The following is a 12909-nucleotide window of genomic DNA, read 5'->3' as shown; positions in this document are numbered from 1 at the left end:
CTCCTCCTCAACACTTCAAAAACCAAAGAACTCATAATAGACTTCAGAAGGAAAAAGGCAGAGATCCAACCACTATTCATAAATGGGGACTGTGTAGAAAGGGTGGCAAGCTTCCGCTTCCTGGGAGTCAATATAGAGGAGAACCTTTCCTGGAGTGTGAACACCTCCGAGCTGCTGAAAAAGGCCCAACAGAGACTGTACTTCCTGAGAATTCTCAGGAGGAATAACATCACACAGAAACTGCTGGTGTCCTTCTACAGAGCCACCATTGAGAGTGTTCTAACTTACTGCATATGTATTTGGTACACTAGCTGCACAGGGGCTCAGAGGAAAGCACTCCAAGGGATCATTAACACCGCCCAAAAGATCACTGGCTGCCCTCTCCCCACACTGGAAGTTCTACACAATGCCCACTGTTTTAAAAAGGCCCAAAACATCATAAAAGACACCTCACATCCTGGCCACTCCCTGTTCGAACTGTTGCCCTCAGGCAGACGGTACAGGGCAATCAGAGCAAGGCCTAATAGACTCAAACACAGCTGTTATCCAACTGCAATAACACATCTGAATACTACAAAAAAATGTCCATCACGCCACTCTTGTGTTAATCTATGCACGGCCTGAAGCATTTGTGTGGGAATGTATGTGAATGTTTTACTGTTACATCTTATTAGTATTTTAAGTATTCTATCTATTTTATTTATTGAATTTTATTGTTTTATTTATATTTTGATATTGCTAGGGATGATGCAATGATCGGGGACCATTCTTCATTTCGTTGTTCTCGTGACAATGACAATAAAGTTTCTGATTCTGATTCTGTGTTTTTCAGAGAGTAGGGATAGTGGAAGTCAAAGGTTAAGTATCCTGTGGTAGCCTGTGATCACACATATGAGAGGTGTGTGATTCCTGCACCTGCACGCATAGTAAGGCCATGTGTGAATATGATTTTCTAATAGAAATGACAAACATCCATTTTTCCAGATAGTTTTTTAAGCCTTGCTGTGGTATAGCTGTTTCGTCTGTCGCAGATGGGAAATATCTGACTATTTCTGGGATGAGTTATCATCCTTTTGATTACTCATAAACCCATAAATTCCAAATAACCTGGACTCTGGTCCCTTTTTTTCTCCTATGTGCTTAAATAGAACATAGATGACCTGCTGCTTTGAATTTCTGTCATTCATTCAAAACCAGATCTGATTGTACTGTTCCCCTACAGATTTTGAGCCCTAAATAGATAAAGATGCATCATAAAAAGCATATTAACCATTCTCTCATATTACAGATGAGTGATAGTTTCTGACCTGAGGCCATTAAAGTAACAGTGGAAACCACTCAGCGTGGATGTTTAAATTAGCCTCAGCTGGGATGTTCATTTCAAGAGAAATTCCAGTTCATCTTACACTTGTTTCCCATTTATAACATCTTGACCCAGGCAAACACAAAAGAAAAGAGAAGAGCAAACCTTCCTTGTATGTGTGCTGACTCAGCACGAAAAAGGAAAGCAGAATGTCTCACTGTGTTATATTCCAGTATAACAATTTATTTTAATTTTTGATCCAGTATTGGACAAATTATTTTGTTACAGTTGTTGAATTAATCATAATAATTATAACAGTAATGGAAGCAGTAATATTAGTAAGAACTATATTGTATATACACTAGAGATGGACCGATCCGATATTACATATCGGTATCGGTCCGATACTGACCTAAATTACTGGATCGGATATCGGAGAAAAATAAAAAATGTAATCCGATCCATTAAATATCACGAAAGCACCTCACAAAACTTGCAACACGCCGTAACTCACCTCAGAACGTTAGCACGTCGGAGCAGTATGCATCACGTGATAGAGCGGCTGTGGCATGCGGTCTGGATAGCATTTGGAGCTTCGCTAGCAACCCGGCATTTCATCGCCGACAAAGTTATCCCGAGAGAAGTAAAGCAAGTGTGTAAGTCCATCTCTGAATGTTTGTAAAGCATTCCTGCGTTAAGCTTAACAAGCGACTCCTCTCGCTCTCCTGCTGCTACTTCAATCATGAAACTGCTTAATGATCAGCTGATCGGCTTTTCTGTCGCGAGTCCTTGTCTGTAGTTTGCTTTTGGCCCACTTTGCACCAGAAAGAGGAAACCAGCGGCTGAACAACAGCAGCACGTTTAAGCTTGATCAGCTGTTGTTAGAATTTATTTAATATTACTTTCTACTCGAGGATCTTTTTCTATGTAGCTGACGGCTGGTAACTGTGCAGGGGCGGATCTAGCAAAGTTTAGCCAGGGGGGCCGATAGGGCATGAACAGGGGAAAGGGGGCACAAAGACATACTTTTCTTTCTTATTCTCATTTAAAATGTCGAGCTTTTAATAAATAATTATCTGACACCCAAAGTTTTAATTTGATGTAAAATGTATAGAAGTCAATTACTGTATATAGTAACTATTAAGTCTAATATATATACCCTAGTAAGCTATAGTACTTTTTCCTTTGTGAAGGTACCATCTGTGCAGTCTGCAATTTTGTTGAAGAAAGATGTTGAATCTATTTAATATTTCTTGAAAAATAATTGATTTCTGTGTATTTTTTTTCACACTGCATCAAATTAAGGTTGATTACGTCGATTAAGCATCATGAGATGGAGCGTGAGGGATGGTTCCCTATTTTTTATTTATTTATTTTTGTTGTTGCTGGGAGTTGGAACCCTATTAGTTAGGTTGCTTAATATTTACGCTAAGTACTCTTTAAAATACCAGAATAGGGAGGATGGTGTAGGTTTAAGTTTATTAGATTGATCAGTATTGCTGAACTATGAAACATTTTTTTTGCATACAGGTATAACAGAATAGCTTTAGTGTAGTTGTTGTTTTAAACTTGAGTATGAACTTATACAAAATGCAGCAAGATATTTAAAAAACAGCTTTGTTGATTAAAAAACACTATATCGGATTCATATCGGTATCGGCCGATATCCAAATTTATGATATCGGTATCGGTATCGGACATAAAAAAGTGGTATCGTGCCATCTCTAATATACACTCAGTAACTTTATTAGGTACACCATGTTGGTACTGGGTTGGACATCTGCTTCTTCAGAGCTGCTGTAATTCTTCATGGCACAAATTCAATAAGGTGCTGGAAACATTTCTCAGAGATTTTGGTCCATATTTACATGACAGCATCACACAGTTGCTGGAGGAATTGTTGGCTGACATCCATAATATGAATCTCCCGTTCTACTACATCCTAAAGGTGCTCTATTTGGTGACTGTGAAGGCCATCTGAGTACAGAGTATCCTTTATGATGTTCAAGAAATCAACGTGAGATGCTTTGAGCTTTGTGGCATGGGGGGGTTATCCTACTAAAAGCAGCCATAAGAAGATGATACACTGTAGTCATAAAGCGATGGACATGCTCGGTAACAACACTCAGGTATAGGCTGTGGTGTTTTAACTTGCTCATTTGGTACTAAGGGGCCCAAAGTATGTCAAGAAAATATCCCTCACACCAGCACACCAGCAGCAGTCTGAACCTGATCAGGCAGGAGGGCTCCATGCTTTCATGTTGTTATGCCTCACTGTAACAATTCACTTTAGTTTCCTGTTCCTAGCTGACAGAGGGAACCCAGAGTATGCTTGAAAGTTTGATGTTCTTTGAGATCAGAGATGTCCTTTTGCATACTTTGGGTGTAACAAGTGTTTATTTGTAGTATAATCATTATGTACAGCTACTTTTAAGACCCCATGTATAATTTTCTAGATTCGCTGCTGCCTTGAGGTGATTTCCTGTAAACCTGAAGCAGTGTGTGTCCAAAGGTTGACTCTGTTCATCTGGACGTAGTGTTTTCTGTGGGGGAAACGTTTCGTCACTCATCCAAGTGACTTCTTCAGTCTCAGCTGACTGCAGGTTTCCCCAATCTTATAAACAATACATTTGCATAATGACTGAAACCAGCCCACTGAAGGTTTCAGTCATGTCTGATGTGGGCACAGACCAGTGTGCAGATGTGTACAATCACAGTGTTTGTCACCATCTAGTGGTTGATTCATTTAGTTTAGTTCATTCACTTTATTTACCATCAGTAAGACAAATGTTTTGGAAAAATGTGTTTTTAAAGAGTTTCCCGCCAAGGTGTATGTCTTGAACTGTGCGAGGAAAGCCAGTATCACAGGGAGAACATGCAAACACTACAAAAAGCGACTTCTGAATACACAAGATTTAGATGAGCCACTGCCAGCTCACTTTCAAAATGTCCTGTGATCTGACTATTAGATTGATGATATTTCCTCAGTCCTAATGTTAAAAACATTGCATTACACTTTCCAACCTATTGAATAAAAGGTTGCAAATTAATCAATCAATCAATCAATCAATCAATCAATCTTTATTTATAAAGCACTTTTCATACAAAAAAAAATGTAGCACAAAGTGCTTTACATAGTTAAAAGCAGCCCACCCCACCCTCCAACTCACTCCCCACACTCTCATTAACATAAATGATGTGAATACACACATATCCCCCCCCCCCCCCCCCCCCCCACACACACACACACACACACACACACACACACACATACACACACGCGCACACTTAAAGAGTAAAAATTGGGCTGGGCTCGCATGAGCCAAGTGAGGAAACACTATAACAGGGAGCCGTCTGCACCGGGAGCCGGTCACAGACCGCAGCCTCCAGGCTGGGCACACAGCAGGAGGGAGGCCAAGGAGCCCCCCAGCCAGGCTGAGAGGACCCCCAGAGACCCAGCAGCCACAGTCGATCACAGCCCCGGTGCAGAGAGCGCCCTCTGAGGAAACACTGGAGATATGACACAATAGGATATATACAGGGTAAAATCATAAAATAAATAAGAACAGGATACAATATAAATATAAATATAAATAGAGTAAGAAGGTTAAAAAATGAATAAGAATAAAATCAATAAATATTAGGTAAAGTCTAAATTAATAATAGAATAACAGGATAGAATAAATAAGCATAAAATAAATAAACGCTAAGTAAAAGCTAAATTAAAAAGGTGGGTCTTGAGCCTGTTCTTAAAAACATGTACGTTCTCTGCGGCCCTGAGCTCCTCCGGCAGGCTGTTCCACAGACGAGGACCATACCACTGAAAAGCTGCCTCTCCGTGAGTATGTGTCCTGACTTTAGGGACAATTAAAAGGCCAGTACCAGAGGACCTCAGGGTCCGCGAGGGTTCGTATGGTAAAAGCAGATCTGAGAGATAAGAAGGCCCAAGACCATTAAGACATTTAAAAACCAATAAAAGAACTTTAAAATCGATCCTGAAACACACGGGGAGCCAGTGCAGCGATTCTAAAACCGGTGTAATGTGGGCCCGCCCTCTGGTCTTCGTCAGCACACGAGCTGCCGAGTTTTGCAAAAGTTGTAAAGTTGAAATATTCTTCTTAGGAAGACCAGAGAGCAGGGCATTACAGTAATCAATGCGACTGGTAATAAAAGCATGCATCAGCATCTCCGTGTTGGCCCGAGAGAGAATTGGACGGACTCTGGCTATATTTTTTAGATGATAAAATCCAGTTTTGGTTACATGTTTAGTATGTGGGATAAAACCAACCAAGTCAAAAATAACACCCAGGTTTTTCACTTGTAGCGAAGGACATAGTGAAAATGCCTGTAATTTAGACAAGAGTTTCTCTCTCTGAGCCTCGGGACCGACGATTAAAACTTCAGTTTTGTCCTGGTTAAGCTGTAAAAAGTTTTCTGCCATCCAAGATCTTATATCCAAGATACAGTTAAAAAGGGCATCCATTGGTCTGGTGTCATCAGGAGACACGGAGATGTACAGCTGTCATCAGCGTAACTGTGGAAGTTCACTCCATGCCTCCTGATGACACTGCCGAGAGGGAGCATATACAAATTAAAAAGTACAGGGCCTAAAACCGACCCTTGAGGCACACCACATGTCATTCTATGGATCTTAGAGGAGCATGTATCCATACTCACCATAAAAGTTCTGTCAGAGAGATAGGAAGTGAACCAGTTGTGTACAGCACCAGAGAGGCCCACCATGTGTTTCAGTCTGTTTAAAAGAATAGCGTGGTCTACTGTATCAAAGGCTGCGCTTAGATCCAGTAGCACCAGGACTGAGAGCTTTTGGGAGTCCCAGTTACATCTAAGATCATTTAAAACCTTTAGGAGAGCCGTCTCTGTGCTGTGGTTCACCCTAAATCCAGACTGGAATATCTCCAGGATCTGTCTATCATTGAGAAAATCAGTAATCTGAGTAAAAACAAGTTTTTCTAAGATTTTACTTAAAAATGGTAAGTTGGATACAGGTCTGTAGTTATTAAAATCATTACAATCCAAATTGCTCTTCTTCAGAAGGGGCCTCACCACCGCCGTTTTAAAGGCAGCAGGGAAGACACCCAACTGAAGAGAGCAATTCATCATGTATAAAAGCTCAGCCTCAAAAAATCCATAAAGTGTTTTAAAGAGTGAAGAAGGGATTGGATCTAAAAGACATGTGGTGGGTCTCACTGTGGAGAAAACTTTCTGAAGGTTCTCAGCATTAACCAGGACAAAGCTGTCCAGTGTCTCCTCAGGTACAATCGAGCCATCAGATGTGTTTACAAACATATCGCGATTAGATGAAATATCAGATCTGATGGCGCTGATTTTTCCCCTGAAGTGGTCTGCAAACTGCTCACAGAGCGAGTCTGTGGGGGTTCTTTGGGAGCTGTTAAAATCAGGGTTAAATAAATGATCTATGGTGGAAAAGAGGACCTTGGGATTATTTTTGTTATTACTGATTATTTTGGCGAAGTATGAATTTCTTGACTTCCTTAATGTATTATTGTACATTTTAAGTTGCTCGCAAAATATTTGATGGTTGATAGTATTTTTATTTTTCCTCCACCTCCTTTCTGCTGCCCTGCAATTTCTTTTGAGTTTTTTGACTTCTTCGTTTCTCCAGGGTGATACGTGTTTTACGTTAATCTTTTTGGTGGTGAGTGGAGCAACGGAGTCAAGGCTTTTCTTCAGTTTGCTGTTGAAATGATTAAAAATCAGATCGCAGGGTGCAGGTAAAATCACAGGGGGGCATTCGTCTAAAACCCTGGTAAAATTTGCAGCCACTTCAGAGGTTAGATAGCGCCTCCTCACAGTTCGCACCGAGGTCTCCCGCTGAATAAAACCGGTGATGTTAAAAAACACACAGTAGTGGTCAGAGACAGCCAAGTCAACAACAGAGGACACGCTGGTGGACAGCCCATGGGTGATGACCAGGTCCAGAGTGTGTCCTCTGTTGTGAGTCGGCTGCGTGACGTGCTGGGTAAAATCCAAACAGTGAAGAATGTTTAATTAAGTTATGGAGGTCCTTATAATAATGGCACTTATTCATTTATTTTGAAAAAAAGTACACTGTGAATGTTATTTGAGATACTGAGTTCCATTTTTGACACTAAGCATGCACTTCATCTGTGACTGTGTTCCTCACAGTCCATTGTGTTTCTCAGAGCCTGGATCTCAGATCTGTTCTGCCAATTGTTGATTTCAGCTCGTAGACCAGAGAAAGGTTTTTGTTCACTGTGAACTCTGAATGTGTTCATAAAACTTTTAGCAGTTTGTGGAAGAATAAAAGGTCAATTCTTCCTCACTTTGCTCTGTCAGATGTGTCCATTTAACGCTGGTGTCTTGCTCTTTTCCAAGAACCACAGTGAGAAATGATTTTTTTTTCTCCCTGTGTGAGCTTGAATAGCTATGGAAGAGAATGCGGGATAAAGGCCGAGCTCTGGGGGAGCGAATGATTTCACTGGTCTCCTCAGCGTCCTCAGCATTTTCAAAGTCTGGTTACTAAACAGAACAGAACAAACCTTTATCCAGTGTACGTGTGTGCATGAGGTCCTATTTCTGCTGCTAGTTTGACTGATGACTTTCAAACTTGTGACTCATTCATGTGAAATGTTGTCCACACATGAAAACAGGCAACTTTTCCTCACCGACAAAAAGCTCCCATTGCGATGGAGCCTTCACCTGCTGGCAGATGTTCATATAGTGAACATCTGGCAGGCCTCATCAACACATGGGGTCAGCCTACAAGACAACACAGTGGTCTCATAACTAATAACTAATTTACATGTCCAAACCCATTCCTCACCCACACTTATGACTTTCCTGTTTTCTTCTCTCATTCTTTGTTACCTGCTGGTTCATTCTACTGATAAGCACAAAAGCAGCTCAGTTCATGCTCACTTCATATTTCCAGCTGAATCAAACTCAACTCTACCTGAAGCAGCACTCTTTTTTTTTCAGACTCAATTTGCTTTGGTTTCGCTTGGCTGGACACAGAACTAGAAAAAAACTAAACCTAAATCTTTCTTAACTTAACTGCTGACACACCAAGAAGAACATAGTCTCCAAAACTGCTAACACACAGACACAAAGCTGTTAAGAGTACGAGAAATCTATTATTATATATGATTTAAGATCTTTCTTTCCTGATTTTAGAGAACAATAAAACCTGCTTTAGTATGTAAAATCCTGTGGTATGACATGATTTCAGAGTTTGTACTAGAGAGACAACAGAGAGACAACAGAGAGACAACAGTCCATAATGACATCACAAAAAGCATCTGTACGTGAGGAGAGCAAGGTAAGCTCACACAGAAAACCTACAGGTGGACACGAGAGGTCCACACATCCGCTTAATTCTCTTCCTCCAAATGCTACTCATTCGGAAGTCAACAATTCAGTACAGCAAATACTTCTGTGCAGCAGTGTAAAATAGAGCTAACACAGAAATTGCAGTTACCCTGGGGAAAGACCTATGGATGACCTCACATGAGCCTCGCTTGTTCCAATTCCAATAAAGCTGGAATGCTGTGCAAAATGTAAATCACATCAAAAAGTCAACAAAACAGAGTGCAAGGATTTGCAAACCCCATAAGCCCCTGTTTTGTCCACATAGACCACACAAAACATATCAAAAGTTTGAACTGAGACATTTTTCTATTTCATGAAAAATATTCACTCATTTTGAATTTGATGGCAGCAGAACATCTCATAAAAGTTGGGACGGGGTCATGTTTATCACTGTGTACTCTTTCTCCTTTATCATCAGTCTGTAAACGTCTCTGGACATGAGAAGAGTTGTCCCATTGTCATCTGATAGAGGATTGTAGCTGCTCCACAGTCCGGGGCTTTCTTCATTGTACTTTTAGTCTCATAAAGCACCAAATGCTTTCAAAGCCATGCTGTTGTAACAGATGCAGTGTGTGGTTTAACATTATCTTGCTGCAATATGCAAGGCCTTCTCTCAAAACGTTGTTGTCTGGATGAGAGCATATGTTGCTCTAAAGCCTGTGTTTACCTTTCTGCAATGATGGAGCCTTTCCAGATGTGCAAGCTGCCAGTTTATAACTGGGGATTCTAAATTACCCATGGGTGTGAATGGTTCTCTGTGTGTGTGAGCCCTGTGACTGGTGACCTGTCCAGGGTGCTGCCTGCCTCTTACCCTGCAGTAGCTGAGATAGGCTCCAGCCCCCCGCGACTATAATTGGGTCAAATGTAAAAAATTAGCCTTTGTTAAGTTGGAGTACATTTTTTAACATAGCATGATTTCAAAATATGGACATGGAGGTGTAATTAGGAAGGTGTTTAAGTTCTGACTTCATAGATATTGTTCAACCTTAATTATTGGCACTACATCTCGTTAGAGGAAAAACCGGCGTAACTGAATTCAATAAATAAAAACAAAGTAAGAATAACGGTGAAGGTGTCATGAGTGCAGCCCTTAAGGAGGTGTGAGGAGGAAGGTGTGAGAGAAGCTAATTTGAAGAAAAGAAAGGAGTGAAACGAGATGAAGAGTAGGTGGGAGTGTTGTGTTGGTGTGACCCAGGTTATTCATTTCTATTTATCTTTCACACCGAGAAGACAAACCAGATTAAACACGAGTGCCAACCTGCGACAGCAGGAGGGAGAGACAAACACATCTTAGCATCTGTAAGTCTGGGTGGCAGTTTTTCATTTTTATGCACTGACAATAACGCGTCAGCAAAACCAAACCTCAGCAGGTTTTGAAAAAAAATACAAAGGACATCACGACGACAGAGAGCACACTGCACATAGATCAGAGGCACACACACGTGGCCACATTTGTTATGTACTAACAGCAGAGCTATAGTGTGAACACAGGTGCTGCAGCCACCCGATGGTCTCATCTGTCACGCACACACACATGCATACTGATTACACTTTTTTTTTAAAAGATGGGACTATTAAATGCTATTTAAACTACCCCATCTGATCTGGGGTCAGTGTTCATGTGATTGAATCATTAGCAGTTATGGGCACAGGAACATCAAGCGAGTACTCGTGCAGTCTTTGCTTTGCCCCTTCTCAGAAATTATTTTCTTTCTCTTTCTTTTGTCCACATTCACTGTGGTGCACACAATGACACCAAATGACTCAGTGACTGCTTGTCTCCATTTGAATAGTCTGAATGACTTGAAAGAACAATGACTCATAAGATGCTCCCTGAAGACAATAGTTTGCTTGAAACATAATGACAGCTCAATTATTTATAATAAATATATTTAATTAATTCTACAGCAAACCTGCATTGTTGGTAATAAAGCTGCAATACTGTCTCTTGATAGCCATGAAGCAGTCACAATGTACAATCTATTCATGTAACAAATGGAGCATTCATCATCTTCCGGGACATGAATCCACAGGGGTTTGTATGGTGGCCTAGAGAGGTCAAATGCACTGCATTGTAAGAAAACACCAGCAAATATAAAGAAACTGCAAAAGCACACAAAACAGAATGGGAGTTAAATAAAACTTTTTGGGAGCAATGACGAAACAGTTGCAAAAGTGACAAAAACCCAAACGCATGACGGATCGCACTGAGATGCGCTGAAATGAAGCAGGGATTCATAGATGACGTGAACAAGATACATTAAATTTTTTTAAATTGCATAATAATTCTGTTGATATAGCTTTACTATCAGTTGTTTACATATCATGTTATTGTCTCCCCTAAATCACTCATGTTGTGTTTTGTGAGCCTTTTTTTTGCAGCGTTTACTTGCTGGTGTTTTCTTACATTGCTCTGTTTGATCTCTCAGAGCCACCATAGCTTTGGTAAAAATATGAGTGTTTCTATTTTTCCATTTTCTCTCTAAAGAGTCCCCAGAGCATACGTGCTGCAGACACAAAATGTTCCTCTTTGAAATACATTCAGTTCATAGTTATGGACATTACGCTCAGTAATGTCCATGGACACAAATCGAATGCTCTTTTATGGCTATTTGTCATTTCACCACGAGACTACATCCTTGTGCTACAAACTCAGTTCAGAATACCCAGGTTATCTTTCTGTTGTCTGGATTCACTTCACCAAACATCTGCAGTCAGGCTGAGTTTCTCCTGCACATTCCTGTAATATGGATGGCAACATGACCGATCACCAGTGGCGGTCCTAGTCTGTCCTAGCCCCCCCCCCCCCCCCCCCCTCCCACACACACACACACACACACAGACATAAAACATATCAAGGATTATACATTATCATAAAATTGTTATCGAAACCATACTGAATTTCGCCAGAGACACACACACACATATGAGGAGAGAGAGAGTATGCATTGTATGCAAATGGCTACCAAACAGCCATCATAATTTGTCATACAATGAGAACAGTACAAATCAACAATTGACAACGACTAATTAATATTAAAATCTGTAACATAATGTATTGTTTGGAGTTTAGTCTGTTACTGTTATTATTTTTACCATTTCTTTTTGGAGCAGCTGTAACCACATAATTTCCTCAGGGATTAATAAAGTATTCTGATCCTGATTGTTCAATTCAATTCAATTCAATTCTTTATTTATTTGTCACATGTAGTTATAACTAGTACAATACACAGTGAAATGTTTTTTCCGGCTAAAAAGTACTCCCCCCCCCCCCGACTGTGCATCTTACTAAACTTATAATAAAAAATATCTATATAAAAGTATAAAAATGTATAATATTGTGCAAAATACTACGCTGTAATAGTTAAGAGCTATAGTGTACGTATTTACATAAATACAGATGTATATGATAAAATACAAATAAAAATAAGGATAAAACTCAAGGAAAATTATATACTGTGTATGGAATTGTCCATCATGAGCACCTGATGGCTTTGAACTTTTCTTGTCCATCTTCCATTGGTTTTAATTTTGCACTCCAACTCGAGGATCGCCACAACATAACCTAATAGTTCATTAGTGAACATAGTTCACAGATTCACTTTGTCTAAGGTGTATTTCTGGCCTTTCACACAACTTCAAATCATGCATAGATAATGGGCTTGGATTTACATCATTATGATTGAAATGTGCTATGTTTGGAAGCAGCCGGCCCCCCTCCCCTTTCGACAGGTTGTGTGTGAGACTTTAAATCAGCAAACTGTAAATTATCAATTTTAAATTGTTATTGATCCTTTACCCCGAGTCCTAAAGTGTATATTTATTTTCAAATCAAATCAAATCACTTTTATTGTCACATCACATGTGCAGGCACACTGGCACAGCACATGCGAGTGAAATTCTTGTGTGCGAGCCCCACAAGCAACAGAGATGTGCAAACACAACAACACAAACGAGCAAAATACAAGAATGGCCAACCTGAAACTAATAAATATATGTACAATGTATAATAGTGTATGCATTTCTGGATGTGTATACTAAATATTTTCCTACGTGTGTGTGTGTGTGTGTGTGTGTGTGTGTGTGTGTGTGTATACACATTTTTACAAATTAAATAGTAAAAAAAATAAAAATAATAATAATAATAATAATAATAATAAAATATATAAAATATACAGAGTTGAATATGTGCAAAACAAGTGGCATTTATATACAGTGTGGAGTGCATAATG

The sequence above is a fragment of the Aulonocara stuartgranti genome (genome assembly GCF_965226115.1).
Source record: "Aulonocara stuartgranti genome assembly, chromosome: 14".
NCBI lineage: Eukaryota > Metazoa > Chordata > Actinopteri > Cichliformes > Cichlidae > Aulonocara > Aulonocara stuartgranti.
Note: the sequence above shows the minus strand (reverse complement) of the source record.